The sequence below is a fragment of the Dermochelys coriacea genome, chromosome 12 (assembly GCF_009764565.3).
Source record: "Dermochelys coriacea isolate rDerCor1 chromosome 12, rDerCor1.pri.v4, whole genome shotgun sequence".
NCBI lineage: Eukaryota > Metazoa > Chordata > Testudines > Dermochelyidae > Dermochelys > Dermochelys coriacea.
The window spans coordinates 13031339-13055883 of NC_050079.1; the positions used below are offsets into that span (position 1 = coordinate 13031339).

Sequence of the window (24545 nt, forward strand, 5' to 3'; positions counted from 1 at the left end):
TGGACATGTGCACTGTATGTCCCAGCCTCCTATCGTAGGGTGACCAGATAGTAAGTGTGAAAAATTGAGATGCGAGTGAGGGGTAGTAGGCACCTATATAAGACAAAGCATCAAATATCAGGACTGTCCCTTTAAAATCAGGACATCTGGTCACCCTATCCTATGGAGATTGCTCAAGTATCAATATAGTTGTCTGGTTTAACTTAAGAGTAATTGCATTAAGTCTCTGTTGAAACCCTGAAGTAACTGGAGTTGCACAAATATAAAATGGGTAAGAGTGAAGATGGGATCTCTCCCTTTATTTTAAGAAAGGCAATGCAAGCAAGGTTGATTAGGCCAAGGAAGCTGGCAGAATGCCACCCCAGCAGGCAAACCACTCCTTTGACAGAGCTATTCACTAAACTTAGGTAGAACTAATACTACATACAGTACAAGAGTTAAACAGTCCAGGCCTCTGTTTGCAACAAGTTTGGAGGAAAGAAATATTTCTGCAAATGGGTCTGGTGGAACAGGGAGGGGAATATTGCTTTTGGGGATTGTCTTTTGATAAAACCTCGCCATTGTGAAATCTCTCCAACTGCTCATGAAACTCTCTGGCAAACTGAAACCAGATCCTTTTGCTGAGCCCTATACTATAGAGCCTTGTGCCAGATGACTGTATTTCTTGCATGCGTAAAAATTGCTTAAATCAGTTGACAGAAGGTTTGGGATTTTCCAAATGTTGTGAACCTGGTTGAGATTATTGGGATGACCCTCAACTAAAGGAGTGTTGGGTTACTTTTCTTTTAATGTGTGCTTCCTCTGACAACAAAATGTAATTAAAGAGGCCATCATCTTCATGTTGCAGTCTTTTTAGAAGGTCTGGAAGAATGTAAAAAGGGCATAGCAAAAGTTGCTTAACCTTCTTAGAAATAAACTTCCTTTAAATTTTTACATCTTTGAGCCACGTTGGTCGCAATGATGAAACAATTTAAAGGAGAAAAGGTCATGGTAAAGCAGAGAACTTTATACGCTCTTCAGTGCAATAAAAGGTTCTCAATATATTAGCACAGGAACAGCATACCTAGCAATCTGAGGACAGGGGGATGGATTTAAAAAAGCATTTTAAAAAAAACCTAAGTTTGGGTTTGGCCTAGCTCTTTCCCCTAGAAGAGAGGAAAATCAAGGCTCAGTCTTTTTCTCCAATGTGCAGAATGCATAAGTATTTTGGAAAATCAGTTACTTCGCTTTCAATCCTTGCTGCACATCCAGGACAGGTTTGAAAACTGTCATGATTAAAATCCATATATCTACAGTAGTTATTGCAGGTTTCAGAGTAGCAGCCGTGTTAGTCTGTATTCGCAAAAAAGAAAAGGAGGACTTGTGGCACCTTAGCGACTAACAAATTTATTTGAGCATAAGCTTTCGTGAGCTACAGCTGCATCCGATGAAGTGAGCTGTAGCTCACGAAAGCTTATGCTCAAATAAATTTGTTTGTTTGTTTGTTAAAAGGTGCCACAAGTCCTCCTTTTCTTTTCTTTTTTTTTAGTAGTTATTGCAATACCTATGGTAGATAAGATGAACCATTACGCTGTCTGCAGTGATAAGTCTGGATCAGGGAGATCATTTAGGCTTTATTTTGAATATACGAAACCTATATACATTGTTTGTATTATATATTACACATACATTAAATATTACTCCTGGGCTGAAAGATGAGTGCCAAGTTTTAGGGAGGAGTAAATTTTTAGAGCTGATTTTAAAGAAAGGGGATAAAGGGGCTGTCTTAAATATAAAGAGAAGGATAAACACTTTTAAATTCCTCCTGGCCAGAGGAAAAACCCTTTCACCTGTAAAGGGTTAAGAAGCTAGAATAACCTCGCTGGCACCTGACTAAAATGACCAATGAGGAGACAAGATACTTTCAAAGCTGGGGGGGGGGGAGAAACAAAGGGTTCTCTCTGTCTGTGTGATGCTTTTGCTGGGAAGAGAAAAGGAATGGAGTCTTAGAACTTAGTAAGTAATCTAGCTAGATATGTGTTAGATTCTGTTTTGTTTAAATGGCTGAGAAAATAAGCTGTGCTGAATGGAATGTATATTCCTGTTTTTGTGTCTTTTTGTAACTTCAGGTTTTGCCTAGAGGGATTCTCTATGTTTTGAATCTGATTATCCTGTAAGGTATTTACCATCCTAATTTTACAGAGGTGATTCTTTTATTTTTTTCTTCAATTAAAATTCTTCTTTTAAGAACCTGATTGCTTTTTCATTGTTCTTAAGATCCAAGGGTTTGGGTCTGTGTTCACCTTTGCAAATTGGTGAGGATTTTTATCAAGCCTTCCCCAGGAAAGGGGGAGTAGGGATTGGGAGGATTTTGGGGGGAAAGACATTTCCAAGCGGGCTTTTTCCCGGTTATATATTTGTTAGACGCTTGGTGGTGGCAGCAATAAAGTCCAAGGGCAAAAGGTAAAATAGTTTGTACCTTGGGGAAGTTTTAACCTAAGCTGGTAAAAATAAGCTTAGGGGGTCTTTCATGCAGGTCCCCACATCTATACCCTAGAGTTCAGAGTGGGGAAGGAACCTTGACAGGGGCTTTAAACAAAAACCAAGAGATCTTTAACTACAGTAGCATTATAGTGGGTGTCCCTCGCATCTGCATTGTTGGTCTACACACAATTGTTCAGCTCACCAAAAAACTCCATCTGATGCACATAGATCAACTGTTGGTTTAACTCTTCTGACCCAGACTGAATGGCTAAAGGATTAAAACTTTAATATCTCTGTAGTATTTTATGAAACGGTCTCAGGGGTGTTCAGAAAAATTCTTAATTTGTTTCCACGTATCAAATAATCATTAGACAATTTCTCTTATAGAACATCATATCTCTGTTCTTCCCTATTACCAATACTAACACACACACACACACACAGCTCTAACTGGCTATGCTTGTGTAAGAAACTTAACATTCACAAGATCTTTGTCACTAGTATAATACTTCAAAAATGGAGATTGCATGGTGTCACTTACAGCATGAATTAACTCTACCTAGTTCACGGCAGGTCTCAGTCATTTCTGCAACTAAACAAAATAGTCTTGGACAATTTTATCTGATAATTTCATTTACATGACCTTGATTTCAACTTTGGACATTGTTCACTGCTAAACAATCTCCAAATATCAGAGAGGTAGATGAAGGGAACTAGGAGATTTTCTAGACAAGTTAGAGAACTCAGACTTGAAATGAAATCCTTTTTAAAATGCTGGCTGAAATTTTATCTAAACATTTTTGATTGAATTTTTTTCCCATTAAAACAAACTTTCTCAGGAAATTTTTCATTTTGTCAAAAAATTTAAAAAACAAAACAAACCTGGAAACCAAAACCCATTAATGGGGGGGGGGTGTTTGGGGGAGGGAAAGTAATTTTTGGTTTTCAGTAAATTTTTGGGCAATTTTTGGTTTTCAGTAAAAATGTTTGGCTTTTCATTCTGAAAGCAAACTTTTGTTTTCATACCAAAAATTACTTTCAAAACCTGAGGTTTGGGTGATTTGACATCTATTTTCAATGAAGATTTTGAAAACCTTAATTTTTTTCAAGATAGCCAATGAAAAATAGATGGCATTTTTGACCCACTCTGGTCTTCATCCCTTTTTGTATTCACTTTTTGTGAATATTCTAGTCACACCGTTTACTCATTGCCAATAGGAACGTTTGCTTTAATATCACATTTTAAGCAAATTGATAAGATATTTGCAGAAATCCAATTTTGAGTTTATAATCACAAGTATTCACACCAGCAACCTAATTCTAAGAGTGAAGTTCATCAAATCAGGGAAGAGAAATATATTGTATTGTGTGACCTATGTGTCCAATCTAAATAGCCCAAATTTTTAATCTGAAATACTCTCAACCAATTGGTTTCAGAGTAGCAGCCATGTTAGTCTGTATTCGCAAAAAGAAAAGGAGTACCCGTGGCACCTTAGAGACTAACAAATATGCTCTAATAAATTTGTTAGTCTCTAAGGTGCCACGGGTACTCCTTTTCTTTTTTCTCAACCAATTGTTCATGAACAAATTACAAACCAAGAATTTTATGTAGAAATAATTTAGAGAATGAAAAATTGAGAAAATCACAACTAGTTTATGAACAATTCATGAACAGAGAAAGAGGCAAAATTCATTACATGAATTATTCTTTGTGAATTATTGGCCCACTATTATCCTTGTTAACAAAAAAAACCCTACATGATTTACATTTCTGTTAAAGACAATAGAAGCTTATTGATGTTGTAGTGTGATATGGAAAGAAGCACAGTCATGTAAATTATTCCCTACATTCTTCACAAACATACATTATATATCTTGTATACCATGCAATTTTCTTCAGTGAACACTGCTAAGACAGTCATTGTGTCATCAAGAGTTAATTTATTCTCAGCTAGCCTATGTAGATATTAATCTCCTGTAGCAAACACTTGTTCAGGGTTAAAACATTCACTATGTATGAAATATGAACAAGTTTCTCATATGCAGCTGTTCTCATAAGTGGCTAAAGTGTGCTGCTGTTTGGTAAATATTTTTAATTTAACAGCCCTTTTAGATGAATGAATGAAGAAATCCAAAGCACAAAGGCCTTTTACATATTTATGTACATTTTCCCTGCTGGTATAAAAGGTAGCAACTGAGCAATTTATCTGATCTCTTTTAAAGTAAGTGGCAAGTCTCTTTCAAATGGCAGAGCTACAAGTGAGAACCAAGAGAGACACCCTCTTAATGAGAGGGCAATTTGGATAAAGATAGTATTTATTGTAAGCATCATTTAGCAAAACATTTACCATACTGCACTTTCTGACTTTTCCAGGGTGTAATTAGAAAGGAAATGCAAAGGCAAAATTAACTACTGTAGGTGATAAATGTGGACTTCTCTTTAATGGCAGCCCTGTACCTGCAGGCTGACCTCTGATGTTTAGGCTACTGTTTGAATAACTTTTAAATAGAAGGTTTCAGAGTAGCAGCCGTGTTAGTCTGTATTCGTAAAAAGAAAAGGAGTACTGTGGCACCTTAGAGACTAACAATAAGGTGCCACAAGTACTCCTTTTCTTTTTAAATAGAAGAATGTGGTATCCAGTGCTGCAAATACTAGTGCAGAGGTTCAACACAAAACCCATATGCCTCTTAAGTCCCCAAATTAAGGTTTATGTGGTGCATAGGCCTTATGCTGGGATGAATTTCACCTGCAGTGACTTTAATGGGACAGAGGGATTGCAGAATTAAGCAATTCATTTTTCATACTGCTGCGTCAGGAGGAAAGCTTTTACATCAGTTCCAACTAATAAGATTTGATACACTGCCTTCAGGTTCCTCCCACCCCCATTCAGTGATTTTAATTTGGGTGCAGCACACTGTTTTATGATAGCTTCATCAACCATTTGAAAGCTCTGGGTCAGGAGCTTTGAGATTTGAATATGTAACTGGGCTAATTGGCTGGGTGGCCTTTTGACGTAGTCAATTTCTACTAATTAGAAAAAAATCATTAGCAAATGTTTGTAAAGAGCTTTGAAGCATAGGCATAGTTTGACTTCTATATTCTGGGGGGGCAGTTCCAGTCAGGCCAATGGTGCTGTGCCGGGGAAGGAGGGAGGAGTAAGTCCCAGCACTGCACTGGGGTGGAGTGGCAAATTCCATGCCTGCATGAGGCTTGCTGTTCAAGTATTACTAGTGGGGAAAGTTTTATACTTTTCTTCTTTGCATTAAAGTAGCCCAAAGTGGTTATTACCAGAGGCCATTAAATGGCCTAACAGCTTCAGAGTTACATGGGCTCTTTTTGGACATTACAATTTGTGTTCCCTATTCTCATTCTAAAGACACAAGTGATGTGAGAGGGGCCGCATCTAAGTTGAAAATGAATCTGATATTTTCTATGGAGTTCTAGAACATTCTTTTTATATAATAGTGTATTTTGTAATTAAAAAGGAAATCCTCAGACTACTAATAATTAGTAGAGCTGGATATTATTATTTATTATACTACTTCATATTTCCCTAAACAAAAGTTTAGTGTTGTAATGATTATGGTTTTCTCTCTGACAGCTACATGGCAAGGATTTGTAAACCTGAAAAAATTTTTAAATAAATAAATTGCTTTTTTTAAAAAAAGGACATAGTAAGCAACAATAATTTTATTCTTTGGTAAGGCATATAAAAGAGACTGTACTTGGCTAACATTGTCTCAGAAGATGACACAAGCCCAGAACATTTTGCATGTATTCGGACTAGTCGTTGTACCTATTGTAGCTCTTAGAAGAAATATGAATCCTACTATAAACTCATGGCTATAAAATCATGGAATGTATTAGGAAATATATAAATGTGGAAGCCAAGTGTACACAATGGGTCAGATCTTCAGGTGGTGTAAATCAGTAGAACTACACTGACTTGCACCAGCTGGGCTGTTTGTTACTGGAAGTGGGCCTGAACAAAAAACCAAGATCAGAACAGCCCGAATTTTGGGGGAGTTGCTTGAAATCCAAACACAGATTTTACAAATGGCCTTGTCTTAAGCTGAACCAAGCTACCCAGGATTGAAACATGGATAGGGATTCAACTTGGGCTCATTTGTAATGAAAAGAAATATTACCATTCCTTTTGGAAAGAAATACACCTATACTTTCTGTATCACATAGGCAAGGTACTTCTTTCACATCATCATTAGGGCAGCCTCCCATTCTGTCTGCATCAACTTACAAGCACTACATGTACAGCTACATTATTAGAATTCCAGTTTAAGAAACTCGTATTTCTCACTTTCTGCTGTCCACACAAAATTCAAACACTGAACTTTCTCATGCCTCCATTTCTTCATGCTACTGCAAAAAGAGCTACATTTCAATTTACCAAATTGCCTGTGAAATATCTCTGCGGGTACACATGTACTGGGACTATGTTTTTCTCCCTCTGCCTAGAGCGATCTGTAGCCTTTAGTCCCTGTAACTCATAAGGATAAATGGATGATTTTTTTTTTCTGTTTTATAGTCTGTCCTCTTACCTGTGAAACTCAAAATAAAATTGCTATGCCACTGCCAAAAACTATTTGTATAGTTTATAGATATTCTGAAGAGAGAGTTTAGTAGAATAAGCTTCAGATTTGAAATATCTAGGGCCTGATTTGGCACTGCTTTGCAGCTTGTCATTGTCCACCTCTGCTATCATTCTAATCTGGTAAAATTTCATACCCACTGTGCACTGGTGTAAATAACTACATAAGATGCGAGATAGTGGACAATCTTTAGAGTAGCAGCCATGTTAGTCTGTATTCGCAAAAAGAAAAGGAGTACTTGTGGCACCTTAGAGACTAACAAATTTATTAGAGCATAAGCTTTCATGAGCTACAGCTCACTTCATCGGATGCATCCACCAGATGCATCCGATGAAGTGAGTTGTAGCTCACGAAAGCTTATGCTCTAATAAATTTGTTAGTCTCTAAGGTGCCACAAGTACTCCTTTTCTTTTTGGACAATCTTTGGAATCTCAGGTTCAAATCAGAGCAAGATAGACTTAGCTCCTTATCTTTCTGCGGGAGATACTTTCAGTCCCATGCATTTTACAGTGTGGTCTTTTCTTTAAAAGGACATTACAAACAGAGGCTCTGTCTGCTGTGTGTGGACATAAAAAAAAAATTGCATTTAATTTTTTTTTTTTAAGAGGAAGGGTTTGTCCCATTGCAGTTGGCTAGAATTCTTCCCGCCCTCGTGTTGTGCCGTGTGCTCTCTGCATGGATTCCACCAGAGAAGTGGCTGCATTTCAGTTATCATTTTAAGGTGCTCTGGGGTGATTCAGGGTGAGGGAGTTGCTATTGTAGTCTTAACTATTACACACGTGTATGCTGTGGGGTTTTTTTTAATGCTTTTATAAAGGTGAAGATCAAGGCCAGGTATAAGTATCATCAACCGAAATCTTCCCTAATCTTTAAACAAAGAATTATAACTTTTAAAGTGAATGTTGACCGTCAGCAAAGCAAGACGGGTCAAAGGGGATCAGTACATAGGCCCTATTGTTCCCACAAACCCAAAATTTAGTTTCTAGGACCAGCTACTATGACACATCATGAGTTTCTGGATGTCAGCACACTGGGGATGGGTCATTCTTGTGTACTACTGATCCCAAAGGTAAGGAAAATCCAGAGGGATAGTACCTGCGTGACATTTCGGCTGACCTATCAACCAGGAGGAGAGCAGAACTCTGTGTGACACCCTGCATTGCCTCATTGCTGCTGCTGCCCCTCACTCCCCACCCGTAGATGAAGCTATGCTAACAGCCCCAAGAAGGCCATTGGACGGAGAATGGCTGAGCTTTCCCAAACAGAAGCCATACAGTAAAAGAATTTTTTTAAAGCAATATCTTTTTTCAGTCATTTATCCATATTCTGTTCTCTGCTTACAGCTGGAAAATGACACATGTAATTCCTCAAAACAAAAATAGAAACAAAGGACAGTGGAACTTGAAACCAGTCTGCTAGAAACAAGTCTTTTTCTTAGAAGTATGAAAAAGCCTACAAAAAATATAAGGCATGTAAATTAACTAGTGCCAGTATCTCCAGAAACACTGAAAGCAAAAAGAGATCCAAGAAAACACTGATATTTATTTATCTGGTGTTTTCTTTCAGATCTAGCAATGTGACAACAACACATGTCAGTGTCAACCCAGGTCCTGCTGGCAACACCTTGAAAACTATGTGGAGGTACAGAAAATAAACAATACTAGCTGTGATTTCAATGATAAAATACCAATGTAAGGAGAACCTCTTGGGATCCATAATTTGGAATTGTCACGGGATAAGAATTGTCTGTCTTTTTTGATAAAAGATGTCAGTTCCCCTTCTGGGTTTTAAACAGAAAGAAACACTTCTGATTATTAGGCTGGCTGTGACTGTGTCTGCCTCTCCCATCACTGTCTTCAACATTTCTGTATCAAAAGGAAATTGCAACCCAATCACAGTTATGAAAAGTTCAATTCCTAAACTCCAGAATGCCTCATTTTCTCTTAGCCCGTCATGGTAAATGTGTGCTAAGACTGAAATTTTCTGATTATCATACAGTTCAAAAAGCTTTGAACAAAGTGAGCTGTTCCAGAATCAGCATTCTTAATTAAAAAAACAGAGGACTAATTAAATTGATGAAAGATTTGGTTTGCTGTTGTTGTTTTGTTGATTTAGGACTTGATCCTGTGGGGTGCTGAGTGCTTCCTTGGAAGGGGATGAGCATCCTCAACTTGATTAAAATCCCTTCCAGGAAGCACTCAGCACCTTTCAGGAAGTGACACTTACTTGGTAACCTTCTAGAACTATTTTTTAATTTAGAGTTAAGGAGAAGAAAATGCTTTTGCAGTAGAGTCAAACCAGGTAAGAATCATATGCTGCAGTACAATTAGATGCTGTAAAGATGGCCAAAGGCTAAAATGTTGACCTTTCATCTGACAGAGAACAGTAAAGAATACAGACATAAACTCTACAAAAAGAAGATAGGTGGCTCATCATGTTAATTTTAAAATTTAGAGACCCGAACTATTTATCTGAACATCACTAATAAAATGGGAACCACATGGGTTCTGATAAAATAAGATAAGATCTGAATCATCCCTGGTTTTGCTTTCACTCAGCTAGAGTGACCAGCTATCCCAATTTTATAGGGACAGCCCCAGTATTCACAGCTTTGTCTTATTTAGGCGCCTCTTACCCCGCACCTCTTGTCCCGATTTTTCACACTTGCCATCTGGTCACCTACACTCAGCATAGTGTAACTGATGAGTCCCCATTTTTACCAATCTCTGTTTTAAATGTCTTTTTTTAAATGGCTTTAGAGTCCTTTTGGAATAATACATGGCGTTCTCAAACATCTGTACTTTCAGGAATTCCTAATGAAGACTGGTAACATCATTTGACTCTAAATTGGTGCGTTTGCCTTGTTTAAAAAGATTATTCCAAAATCTGAATAGACTCCATCATAAATATGATAGTTCTTAGGGTGGCAATGCTTTATCATTACTGCTGACACTGGCAATAGAATACTTTACTTTTTTTTTTTTTAATGATTTTTTTTTAACTTTTTGCCAAGACATAAGATAGTGGTTTGGGGTTTGGCCAACTGATTTCCAATAGCATAGATTTCAGATAGTGGATCCACCTTTTTGACGATGTAAGGAACTATGCAGCTCTCTCACTCGATACTAAATTTTATCTGCCTTCAACCCAGCTTCTAGCTTTGCACTTCAGTTTCCTAAGAATAACCAGCTGTACGTGCAAATGACAAAATTTAGACATTCAAATATCTTCTTTGTAGATTCAAACATTTCTGCTCCCAAATAAGATAAACATCACAATTCTAGGAGCCTGATTCTTCTCTCCATTGAATTGGGAGTAACTCCATTAAAATCAGAGGAGTTACGCATGTGAAGATCTGTTACTGAGAATCAACCTGGTTCTTGTGCTTATAAAATTAAACTTGCCACTGATAGGGCCAATAGCTTTGAAGGTGCAAACTTGGAAGCTGGTTTTGAATTGGCTCTTTCTATGTGGCATTCTTCAACATCATCTCCCCCTATGCTACTGTCTGTGTTCCAGGAATCAGATTTACTTCATTACAAAGAGTGGAAGAACTACCTCAACCCACTCTGCTCTTGCTAATGCTGATGTTTCTGTTGCCTGAAAGCTTGCTTGCAATGCATCATGTATCGATGGTACTACAGAACATTGCCCCGTGCTTGGACGTTAGAATAGAGACATCCTCTAGATCTCCATACCACAACATGGTACCAAAGAAATGTCATTGTCCAAATATTCAGATAATTGCTCTTCTCTATGTCAAAAATCTTACATGGCAACGGGAGTGGGGAACATGGTTTATAGCAGTGACATGTCCTTTATCACAGCCCTCTACTAAAAGGGCAAGAGGAACTGAAATATAAATGAAGACTTGCTGACATTGAAAAAAAGTTGGTTTATGCCTAATGCCCAGGAGAAATTGTTCGAGAACAGATAATGCTGATGAGAAAGACTCCTGTGATGCTACCAATGTCGGTATCAGCTGCAGTATCTTAGCCACTAAAATGCTGTTCATGCAAGACATAGCTACCCAACATTTAAAAAAAAAATTCCAGATTTTGTGTTCATGAATTGCTGTTTGTGTTTTGTTTAAACTATGCCCTCCTCTTGTTTCCCGGCATCACCAACCACTTTTGAACTTGCCTCTATCCCTGTACCTAGAGCATACCAATTAAGTGCCCACTGTGTAATCCATGTTGATGACCAAATAATTTCATTAATTATGCTGAGGAGCTGTAATATTTGCAATATTTTCTAGGCAATTTCTTTAAATTAATCAAAAGTTCTTTACAGAAAAACTGAGAAAAACCCATAAATAAGATAAGTGGGAAGGGAAGACTAGGGAAAACAGAAGCAATTTCTAAATAGAGCCAATGGGACATGCAAGAAAAGGACAGATTAACCCAATTCATGCACTGTACCTCATTGCCCAAAATAGGGAGCCCCCAACGTCCTGATTCAAAGCCCACTGAAGTCAGTGGAATGACTTCTCACCATTAACATCAGTGGGCTTTGGATCAACTCCATAATCCTTAGTAACTTTGCAGTGTGATAAATCCTTCACAATTTAGCAAAATCAGAGTGACTGAATTACTGAGAGGCACAATCACACTTTCTTGCTTGTCCTAGTTTGATAAAAATATCAGTGAGGTAGTGATTTTTTTCCATGTTTCTTTTTTTTAAAACTTTTTGATCATGTCAAAAAGGGCAAATGGCCAGTTTACATGGCTTGAGCCTTTGATACCTGTGGGTTATATGTCTCTTCAGCAAAGTTCTCATTTGAAGTGCTTTCACCACTTGATTTATTAAGAATTGGATGGGGTTAGGCTTTTTTGCAATTCCTGTGAACCTGAGGGTAAATCTGATGCTCGTATCACAGGGGGTGCTGATATTTTGGTGGGATTGCCAAAAAAAAAAAAGTTTGTTAGTAAACTGAAACAAATATTTTTAGACTGGCGCTTCCATGGTTGGGAGCCTGCAAGTGGCATGTGCTGTCTAGATGGACATTCAGACTTCTACTCTGAGCATCATAGAATTCAATCTTCTAAATATCTTCTCTTCATACTTAAACTCATAAATTTTATTTTAATGAAAATGGGTGTCTAGGTGTCATTTAAAACAAGAGGGGGGTGTTAATATTTTTTAACCTTTTGTACACTTTGTTTAAACCACAGATGTTTCCCCTTACTTATCAGTGTGTTGAAAAGAAACCCAATATTCTCTGCTTTCTTATACAGAGCTGCAGAAACAAGGGATGTCTTAACTGGGAGACTGTGCTAGAAAAGAGAGAAAGGGCACATGTTGATGGAGCCAAGTAGCACATTTAACCATTCTTACCTTTTTTCTCACAATCTGCAATACTTTTACAGACTGTCTATGTGATTCAGTGCTCCAGCTGAAACAAATTCAGATAAACTCCACCCACCTGTTAGGCAAGATTTCGCAAATCCACTATTAATGTCATGTTCCTAATTATCTTTCACTTCTCCTGTTACACTTTTGCTATGATCATTAACATGAAAGCTGCTGTCAATGAAGGAAACACTGTTTCTCCCATAATAGAGGAAACCATTTTTTCCCCAAGCACTAGTCATTCTGCATCGCAGAGTAAGATTTTCATGGATAATCTTATTCCTAAATCACATACGGTGCAATATTAATTGTGCATTCTTTCAGGCTGCCTCACTCTTGACTTTTTCACCAATGTCTCATTCTTAAATCTTTCATTGCTGTGCAGCATTTTCCAACAAAAGCCGTTGAGCATGTGGGTCTAGTGTTACACTGCTTTACTCACTAGAACTGCTGCGAAACTTTTGTATATACTTCCCTTTTTTTTCAACCAAGTGACAAAAATGTACAGTTACTGTGTTGTGCTCAACATAAATAAGGCCTTTGGGTATAAGAGGCAAACCACACAATCAACAAATATTTCAACCATGTCTCATTTCAGTGCACTTCAGTACACATCGGGTCAACACTCTGGTCTCTCACAAATCAATTCACCTTAGATTCATTGATATTAGGCCCTGAATCAGCAAAGCACTTAAGCATGTGCTTAATTTCCATTGGAGTTAAAGTTAGGCATATGCTCAAATGCCTTGCTGAATTAGGGCCTTAGTGGATGCCCCGTAAAATGCTCAGCTGTCCCTCACTGAGAGAAAGACTGTTCCTGTCCTTTTAGACTTCAGATGTATCTTTTCCCACAGAAATCTAGAGTTTTCTTTTATTCCTGGTGTAAATTATTTACACCACAAATGCAGGATCAAGAAAGAGGAATGATAGAAATTGCTGTTATAAAGAAATGGGTTGCTATTTTAAGCTTTCTTTCTGCTTTTAGTCTTTTTTTATTTTGTTGTTGTTGTTGTTTGTTTCTGTCCCGTATTGTGCTTGTGAAATTGTTGACGATAGCTGGCTTTTTTTAATCGGCATCAAAAACATGTGAAATTACAAAAAAATTTTGAGAGTTCTTAATGTGAAAGAGCACATTTTTCATGAACACTGGCCCATTTTCTGATTTGTAGTTCAATGGAAATATAGAATGTGTGGCAACATTGGTCCAAATCTTCTCCCCAGCACAGCTCAGCGAGGCACTGAATAACTCTCTATAGAGTTAAAGTGGGAAGTGATCCTTTCCCCAAGCTGTGGGTCAGGATTGAAATCATTCCACGGTCTCTGCGTCAGTCTAATGGCTGGAACAGGCTCTGTTGCTCATGTGAGCAGGGTAGTGATTGGAAAGGATGAGATTTTCACAGTGACCATTCGTCCAGCACCACCTTGTTGCTGCCTTCAAAAGAGTGTGAGGTATGGATCTGCATCAGGAACCTCTAGAAAGCCAGGACCTTGGTGCGCAGATTGTTTTTTTTTTAAAAGAAAAACTTGGCAACTGCTCCTTCCATTCCCTTCCTCTGCACTGTGGAACCATAGGAGTAGGCAGGATCCATGCTATTTCTATATCTATTATCAATGTACTTCCTTTATTGCCCCAGTAAATTTCTTTCTGCTTTTAGTCTTTGTCATATTGGTGGCAAACTGCTCCTCTGGTGGTAATTAAGAGAATTGCAGTCACTCACAGATGTTAAGCACCTCTTTTATTAACAGTAAGTCATAATGAACCTCCTTTTCTACTCTGCAAAGTTTCCACTCTGCAAAGCAGCTTGAAGTTCAGAGCATGGGACATCTCAACTCTTATCCCCAAAACCCCACTAATGGATTCCTAGCTTAGCCTAGAACTTTTGGCACTGATTTGCCAAGCACTCGACCTTACACCAGCCTTCCATCAGTCATGTTAATCTACTGTAACTATTCTCATAAGTGTTTACTTCAGCCCTGATCGAGAGGCTTTGATCCTAAGATAAGGCTGGGGAGTGCTCAGTGCAGCTCATGAACCACCTTTCCACTCCCCAATTGGATTGGTCCGCACCGGTCAGTGTCGGGACAGCCCTTGTTACACTCAGTAGTAGTATAGCCCTGTGGTTTGCTATGAATTGCACCAGCTACCAACAGCCCCAGGGGGATGACAAAGCAGCTAGGAATTACCCAATTTTAGTGCACTTGAACTATGCCATAGCTGTGGCTCCAGCATCCATTGCAGGGCTATGGCAGTAATATACCACCCAAAAATCCCCTATACAAGGGGAGATCCTCTGGAAACCAGTTATGGTGGCCTTAAGGTAGATTTGCACCAACAGAACATAAGCCAGAAATCCATATGAAAATTTACATTTCATCTTTAACCTTTCTGCTTGTGTTTATGTAAATGTGGGCCTCGGAGCTGTCTAGAGATGACAGAACACTTCTCCTGCACTGCCACATAGCTAGGGACAAGAGGGCACCTTTGGTAGGAGTTGCAGCTTTTACTCTGAATTCAGATTCCAAACATTATTTTAGTATAGGAGGTTTGCTTTTTTTGGTGTGTGGTTTCCATTGTTTTATTGGTAGTTGAAAAGAGACAAGCGGAAGGCTTGGAAGCATATGAGAGCTGACATGATGGCATGCATCAACCTTTCAGAGCCTCCATGGTCGGCTGTGTAAATTAGTAGCTAGAGCATTCTACAAATGTATATTATTTACCCAGCAGATGCTGTAACAGTCTCTAGTGTAAATACATAATTAGACTATGTACTGCTTTGTGAAAATCCTTTAATAACAAAGGTGCCACTGGATGCTGAAGTAATTAAATCAGCCCAATTTGAAACTACTCTATTTTGCCTCTAACTTGGGCAATATAATATTACACATTCCTGTAAATTCAGCCAAAGAAATCAAGAATGATTAGCTATGAACATCAGATACAAGGGATAACGTTACCCATTCAGTAGCTTTGGGTTTGGCACCAGCCTAGTGTCATAGTTGAAAAAGTTGCAGCCAACATACCAAGAGCACAGACAACAAACAGATGATCCATCTCCTCTGCCATCTATCATGCACAACATTGCCAAGTCCAGGGCTTTACCAGCACTGACATTTAAAACAAAGTATGTGTCAACCATTTTAAATAATAGACCAAGCTGTGGGTTATTAAGTATGGGGTAACTTGACCACAGCAATTAAACTGAGATTAAAGAATGATAAAGTCAATGTTATATGCGGTATTCAGTGTTTTCTTCTAACATATGGAGTCTTGAATACTTTCTGATGTGGCTCACACACTTTGAAATAAGGGGCTTGTCAGTCAAAATCAACTTTTCTTTTGCCCCCTCCGACAAAATGACATTCTTGAATGATGATGGGTTTTATTCTGCATATATTCAGCATCGGAAGTATCTTTTGACTTGAGTCTGCAGAGTGTAGCCCAAGGGACATGTTCTCAAAGAAATGGTTTACATGGCTGCACTAAAAATGCACGATTTGTCACTCTTTTGCATGGCAAGCAGTCAACGGATAAACCAAGGAAGGTTAGTTTGCAAATGGGGAAGCAGATTAGTAGGCAAATGGTTCTTTAACTAGTAAGTTTATTTTCAGACCAGTGTGATAAGAGGACTGGTGAAATACCTGCTTTTTCTTCGCAAAGAGTTCCTGATTGGAATCTAATGAGGAATTTGCACATAGCTCCTCTTTTTGTTCACATGACAGCAACTGTATTCATTCCAATCGAGTTAAATCCACAGAAAACTAAAACCAAAAGGGCACAAGGCAGCTCATGAACAATCCGCTCTCACATCAGGTCTGCAGGCGTTTCCCCTTCCAACAAAGAACCCAGAGTCCAAGCCAGTCAACAAAAGAGGCATTGGAAAGTCAGCCCTGGAATTACATACATGCAACCATGGTCTCTGGAAGGTCATATTCTCTGGAATAACTTTGTTTCTTAAAAGAAAAGACAAACCTATAATTAAAGATGAACTCACACAGCTATCCATCCACGCTGTGAAAATTCCCTCAGATAATTGGGTAAATGGACTTGCCTAGCAATTTCAATAAATGTGGGCCAGTTATTATGTTCCTGCCTCTAATATGCACAAATAAAAATCCCAATAAAATGAATCAAGCACATAATCCTTTTAGAAACAGTGCCTCCTAGGAGCTACTGATCTTTCATGATGAAGATGCATCACCACCCTTCCTATCTATACCTTAATATTCCTCCTTTAAGTTTTCCCTTGTATGGGCTCGATGCCCATCTGTAGGGGTACCTCTAAAACTTAAAGTTAAAAAAAATGTATCTAATAGTTACTTACCATAAAATTGAACACTCAGATATACTAAATAAAGATATTTTGAATGTCATATATATTTGAAAACCAGTAAACTCTGAGCCTGCTGATCAAAGAAGCAGTACACATCATGAGTGGTAATGAAAATAAAACAATCTAAAACATTTGAAAAGCATGGAGGCCATAAAGAAATATCTGTACAATTTGCTGCATCCTGCCAAAATGTATATGCAGAAGAACAGACTGAGCTAAGAGAAATTAAATTTAGACATTTCTCCTTAGTAAGTATTCCTCTGAAAATTTAATAAAAATGTTAAATATATAGATTAATATATAACTTTAAAGTCCTTATTCAATGTGCAACATAAAACATACAGTCGTGGCAGTTGAGCTGTTACACTATTACTTTTGTTCAGCCTTAATGTTCCACTAATACATTTCTTTTAATTAATTTCACTTCATTTTCTGGGGTTGAGTTCTGTTCCCTGGATCTTTGGATAAGTCCCTGAGATGGGGTACCACTCCTAGACTCCCAAAGATATTTCCAAAAATCCGAGTTCTCTAATTTAAGATGAGATTATCTTAAAGTAAAACAAACTGTGGGTTCCTCTAGCAGAGAAAAGATTATTAATGAAAGAAGACCAGCACTGACCATAATGCAGTGGCCTAGGAAGGATTTCTGCATCCAAAGCCCATTGAAATCAGTGGGAGTCTTTGCATAGATGTCTGTAGGCTTTTAATCAGGCCCTGTCTTCAGAACTCCATGAAGTGTCTATGACACAGTGAGAATTAATGATCTGAGGGATAGCCATGTTAGTCTATATCCACAAAAACAATGAGGAATCCAGTGGCACCTTAAAGACTAACAGATTTATTTGTGCATAAGCTTTCATGGGTAAAAAACCCCACTTCTTCAGATGCATGGCATTAATGAGGGGATATAGAGAAGTCAAGCCCCATAAAAACCCAAACAGTGAGGGGACCCAAACAATGAAGGGGTGCAATCTTGATTTTTCTCCTTGTACTGTCTGTGATAGGGTAAAAATAGCCCGATAGGTGCCTAGGCTTGTAGAGCTCTTTCAGTACATGGACAGAGACTTTTTTGTGACTGTATCACAAGCTATTCACCCAACTTTCTTGTTCTATTTAAAAACTGACAGCCCCATACCTGTGCATATATTCTAATGGTTCTCACTAGTCCCCAGGACCACAATATCTTCATCAGGAAGCTGATTGGTTGGTTTTAAAATAAGACAGCAAAATCAGGACAGTTTAAGCAATTTAAATCTGTTTGGAAAACTAAATAAATAACTTCTGGGGGTTGAGACAATGGATGCCAAGTTTCAGCCTGGAGCAATTTTTTTAATACAGTCAAGCTGTAAACCTCTCAATAACGAGGTTTGTAATGGAAATGCTGACTCCCCCTTTACTCCAGTGGCCTGAACTTGCTGCTATAATCAGCTATTTTTATCATTTAGCTGATTACACCTTAGAAAATGACTAATGGTGCCATAACTCCCTTTGCTTTATTATAGGAACTCCTAAATGCTCTGAAGTGATGATATAGCTCTTTAAACAGATTAAACTGAAACAACAACAAATGGGAGGGGGGAGGCTGAGAAGGGATGGGAGAAGGGCATGTGTACAATGGATAAAAATATAATTACTTGTCTTTTCCAGCTATTGATAACAAAGCAAGAGGCTGCTTCTGAGATGTAGCTTCAGCCTCAGCCTGTACAGAGCTGATTTTTAGCTTTTGAAATTCACCCATAGGCCCATGTCACACATTGCCCTTTAAGAACATAAGAATGGCCATACTGGGTCAGACCAAAGGTCGATCCAGCCCAGTATCCTGTCTGCCCACAGTGGCCAATGCCAGGTGCCCCAGAGGGAGTGAACTTAACAGATAATGATTATCCCCACCTCTTCCTCCCATGGTAAGAGCTACATACGTGGAATGACACATGTTGTGTGGCTGTGAGTCTTTGAGGCATCGGAGACTCTCCATCTCAGAATGAGACAGTAATACTCTATGCAGTTTTTGTACATACATAACTATGAGTGAGACAAGGTGGGTGAGGTAATAGGTTTTATTGGACCAGTTTGGGTTGGTGAGAGAGAGAAGCTTTCGAGCTTACACAGATCCCGTCTTGGGATCTGAGAAATGTACTCAGAATGTCTCAGCTAAAACACAAGGAGAAACAGGTTGTTTAGCATAAGTAGTTAACACACACTTCAAGGGACCTTTTCACCACTTTTGAAACCGTTTGTTTTTTTGGTTCAAAATCACTTTTTGTTTTAAATTTCAACTTAATTTCTACTAAAACCAGGTTTAAAAGAAAAATGGTTGAAATCAAAATGAAGCATTTTTAAATTATTGAAAGAAAACATTCCATTCAAGTTAATGGATTTGGGGGGGGGGGGGTCTCTCAGTTCACAACATGTTTGTTTGTTTTTGTTTGTTTGTTTAGATTTTGACTTTTTTGTCCTGATTACAGACAGGAAAAGTCATTGAAATCTCAATCTCAGGATGGGAAAACCATTTCTTGACCAGCCCTATTAATGGGTCTTTCATAAAATAGTAATGAGTTTGTAAATCGAGTTAAAAAAGAAACATGAATGCAATGTTATGACTAAAATTTTTAAACTTGCAAAGCGTAGGTCATTCCAACAGATTTTTTTTCCTTGTGCAGCAATTGTAAACTCTCTTCCCCCAACCCTGCATACATATCATATGCAGCATCATGTATATTAATTTATCTTAGGGTATGTCTATGGTAGACGTGTAATTTCCAGCTTGGGTAGATGTACATGCGTTGATCGAGTTAGCATATTAAAAATAGCAGCAGGCCTGAGGTGATACAGGCAGTAAGAAGTCTAAGTATGTCCCTAGGGTTTCAGACTGGATTGCCCTTGGGTAGCTACTCCACCCCACATCTGCACTGCAGTGGCTAAACTGCTATTTTTAGCACGTTAGTTCAATCAATACTAGCGAGTGTACATCTAGCCAAGCTGGAAATCACACCTCCAGCTTCACTGTAGACTCCTCTATATGGACCAATGGCAATTTCTGGTGGAAACCTAATTTTGAGTTTCCTAACTCTTGTGAGTGTAAATCTGAACTAATAGTGTTGTATTAGCAAAGGGCCTGATCATCCCCTCTTCATCATTGAGGAGAGAGAATGCAGATTGTGAGAGCAGAAGTAGGGCAGTGCCATTATTATTCCCAATCCCTCTGAGCCCCTCTGTGGCTGCACCTCAGTTATTCTGCTCCATGGATCAGGAGGCAATAGTCAGGAGGGACCAATGGAATGATTTCTCTCTGATGCTGATTTAGGGTTGCCAACCCTCCAGGATTGTCCTGGAGTCTTCAGGAATTAAACATTAATCTATAATTAAAAATTGTCCTATGATGACACTGCCAGGAATATGTCCAATCAAAATTGGCAACCCTACGCTGATCCCTCAAACGAATGGCGTTCTCCAAATAAGTTAACTATGACCTCGGTTTCCACATCCCTTAAATGAACACCAACTCCTGATGGGTTTTCAGGGATAATGGCAGCATAGTTGACCACTCCCTAGCAGTGTGTCTGCATTGGCCTCCCCCAGTGGGCATGTCAGTCTGATAACATCCCATGCTGCCTCTGTGGAAAAGCCTTGAACTGTATTATCTTATCCAAGAAATTTCAGGGGGAGAGAGGGTGAGAGGAGCAGGAAATGTGCCTTCCCACCCTGCCTGTCCTCTACCTCCTGCACAGATTGTTCTGTCCTCTTGGCATTGGCAAGACCGGCTCAATGCCATGGAATGTGGCTTAAGTCTCCTTTCTATGCTGAAGGAGAGGTGGATGTGTTTGCAGAGTATCCCTTCTCTTGATCTAAGGGGGGAAGGGATGATATGGGCTGGAATTTTACCAGATTGTCCAAAAAATATCTTTTGGCCCAAAAACAACACAGGGGCATGACAGCCCAAAGGAAAATATTTGGAAAGTGATAAGAACTCGAAGAAAGAGGGGTTACAATTAAAGTTACTCCTTAATCATTATTACATCTTCTCAGTAGCGCCATAATGAAACCTTGGTTAAAAGACTACAAAAGCATTGTTCTTTTCTTGTAGTTTACAGTAGGGCCCCATCCTGCTCCTTTACCCATGGTGAGTACGATTGACAGGATGAAGCCAATTGTAGTGAATAGGGCCTGATCCTTCACCAGTGACATCAGTGGGAAAACTTTGTGTCTCTAGCTTCCATGGAGGTAGGATCAGACCCAAAATGAATTTAACTTCTACACTTTGTGCTCTAGATTTTTCTCTTAATTTCTTTCAAATTCCAGGGCCCACATTCTGGCAAGACTTAGAGGCACCCACCCAAAAATCCATGCCCAGCAGAGGGAGCCTGGGACAGAAGACCACCCTTACTCCAACTCTGCAAACCTTCCATGACAGTATAACAGGTAAGGGCAACGAAGGGGTGGGACATGGTAGTCAGGCGTATGATTTTTCTGTTTATATATCCCTCGCTTTCCTATGCCACCCAGGCTTCTACACCCAGCAGGGAGCTATGGGCACATACCACATCTAGATTATTCTTGCTCCTGTCAGAAATAAACTCCACGAGGACTGAACACAGGCACATACATACTAGGGTGGGGGTGGGGTGCCCATTTAGCATTGTTCCCAAATCTGGCCCAAGATATGGAAATGAGTGAATTTTTGTTTGGCTGGAACACTTTTTGTGGGGGTAATAATGCTGTACAAAGAGGGATATGTAAAACACTTTCAGCAAGATACATGTTGCAACTCACTCAAACGGCCTGATTCGTATGAGTGAAGGTGAGCCATCTGTGAAGGTGAGTCATTGCCTTAGAGTTTTACAATAAGTATGAACATCACATCCTTAGCCACAAGGCAAGTATATCACAGGTATATTCTAGGGCAAGAGCACTGATGCAGGAAGAAGAGCATACTCTTAAGCAGAACTTCTATGGTTACAATTATAAGAGCTTTCATACAACTGCACTGTTTTATTAAGCAGAAAACATCCTCTCCTCTATGTAGGGGAACAGCAAATCCCACAAGTGACTGAAGTATAACTGCTTTCTTTTTTTTCTTACCTTTAATTTACTTGTACTTCATGTCCATTGGCAGCACAGCATCAGTAATGCTAAAATTTATCTTTACAACCTATTGTCTTAGGTAAGATTATATCAACAGCTCCAGATGGACCAGTTTTAGGAATAAATTCCACTTTCCCTTATCATTGACAGGAATCACATTTACATATTCTACTGGTGGAACTGATAATGTACAAGATGATTAATGTGCTTCGATGTACTGATACCTGTAGACTGTTTGATCAATGTCTCACGAAGAAAGTGTCTTTCATTCAGTATGCTCAGAGTCCAAAAACACCCTGTGATTAATGTAACTAAATGTTTGGGGTCAGCTGAAGCTACAGTTTCTGTTCCTGATTCAATATCAAACTAAAGAGAGGTCACAGGAGAATGGATTAGTCATGTGAAGAAAAAGTCTGGGTGTCTGACTTCAGATATCAACTTAAAAAAAGCTACAGAACAGTTACTACTACAGTAATCCACAGAGTTTTTCACTTTGTTGTTAAACACAGAGCCCAACATGCTAAGCCTTTTAATATCTGGATATTTTCACTAGACATATTAAATGCGGCTGATTCAGTCCTCCTTGTTGAAGTTTGGATTTATTCAGATTTATTTGTTACAGTTAGTAAACTAGGAAAATCCAAGTCTCTGAAGTTATTCCCAATAGGGAGTGTTTCTTAAAGTTTGAACAGAACAAAAGGTATAAAGTATATTAGGCTTTTTCCCAGTTTTATTTGATGTAACAAAAAGCATTTTAATTTTTTAATATCTACATAAAGTTAGATGCAGCTATGGAGGAACTCTGTCTGCATGTCAGTGGTTCTCAACCAGGAGTATGTGTACCCCTGGGGTACACATAGGTCTTCCCAGGGTACACCAACTCATCTAGATATTTGCCTAGTTTTACAATAAGTTACATAAAAAGCACGAGCAAAGTCAGTAAAAACTAAAATTTCATATAGACAATTACTTGTTTACATTGCTCTATATACTGAAATGTAAGTACAATATTTATATTCTAATTGACATATTTTATAATTTTAAAGTAAAAAGAGAGAGTAAACAATTTTTCACTAATAATGTGCAGTGACTCTTTTTAAGTAAGGTGAAACTTGGGGTACACAAGACAAATCAGACTCCAGAAAGAGGTACAGTAGTCAGGAAAGTTTGAGAACTACTGCTGTATGTCACCCTTGTATGCCACTGTAACAATGTGGGATGGTGCTGGGGACAGAATGGTGTGTGTTGGGACAGGAAGGGAGTTCCACTAGCATACACAGACAGTGCTGGGTATGTTGCAGGAGTCATCATAACTTAGAGTAGCTCCTGATGAGTTCATTTATGACAGGGACTGTGCTAATTCCTAGAGTAGCCCAGAATAGGGAAGACATTGAGGCCTGGTCTACACTGGGGGGATCGATCTAAGTTACGCAACTTCAGCTATGTGAATAACATAGCTGAAGTCGACATACTTAGATCTACTCACCACGGTGTCTTCACTGGGGTGAGTTGATGGCTGACACTTCCCCGTTGACTCCGCCTACGCCTCTCGCTCCGGTGGAGTACAGGAGTCGACGGGAGAGCGCTTGGGAGTCGATTTATCACTTCTAGACTAGATGTCGACTAGATTGACCCCCGCTGGATCAATCGCTGCCCACCAATCCAGCAGGTGGTATAGACATACCCAAAGGTGCTTAAAGGCATCTTCATCCCCACTTTTTCCTAGATGCACTTTCCTGTACCAGGCCTCCCAGAGAACAGTACAGAATCTCGGCCCTCATTTCGGAAATACCAGAGAGGCTTTCATGTATGTTGGTAAATTATGCTGCCATTACAATTAGTTTTTTGTACCCTGCATCAATTTTGTGGGGGTTTTTTTTGCATCTTTTAAAAAAAGCTTTTAATGAAGCTGCAATCATGACCGTTTGGAGACGGACTTGCATTTGGTTATGAATATGAACAAAACCTCTCCATTGGTTGAGAATTGGCCAAAACATAATACTGAGTTCCTCTGGTTTGGGTTGCGGGGTTGGGGGACGTGACAATGTATGAAAAAATAAAATAACTTTTCTGTAGTAAATGCACCAAAATAGAAAGGGGAACCCACCACATATTATATGCCAAACATTATTAGTGAAGAACAAGTCTGAGAGAGAGGCTTGAGGCTAAATTGTGTCCGATTCTGTGCAGATTCGAGAGGAGAGAGCCTGCAAAAGGAGGCTTTTATCTCTGTGTAGCCTTACAGGGAAGAGGCATTTATCTCTCAGAGCTGGGATTAGTCCCATGCTCAATCCACTAGGCCAGATTGCCTCTCATGCTACTGAACTGCCTCTCCTTGTGGCTGAAGATCATGGTGGCTGCTCCACAGAAGAGCTGATTCAGGTGCAGGGACTATACTGCCATTGGTGGTACCTGAGAACTGACCTGGGATCGTTCCAGAAATCAAGAGACCTAATGGCTATGATTATTCCAGAGTGGCTGTGGGTGACTGTGACTACTCTATGACTTTAAGAAAAACTCTGTGACTAGCTTTCATCCCTAGTGATTAGCTTGCATGGGACATTAGGAAAAACTTCCTAACTGCCAGGGTGGTTAAGCACTGGAATAAATTGCCTAGGAAGATTGTGAAATCTCCATCATTGGGGATTTTTAAGAGCAGGTTGGACAAACCCATGTCAGAGATGGTCTAGATAATACTTAGTTCTGCCT

The 24545-nt window shown here is 39.0% G+C and overlaps 1 long non-coding RNA gene across 2 annotated transcripts in view; it reads left to right on the forward strand.

Annotated features, from left to right (window-relative positions):
• LOC122456321 overlaps positions 1-22397 on the forward strand; it is a 62771-nt gene extending 40374 nt beyond the window's left edge. For both annotated transcript variants that reach the window (XR_006275182.1, XR_006275181.1), the window contains exons 2-3: positions 21054-21173; positions 21987-22397. This is a non-coding gene — a long non-coding RNA (uncharacterized LOC122456321). The remainder of the gene's footprint in view (positions 1-21053; positions 21174-21986) is intronic.
• The last annotated feature ends 2148 nt before the right edge of the window (positions 22398-24545 follow it).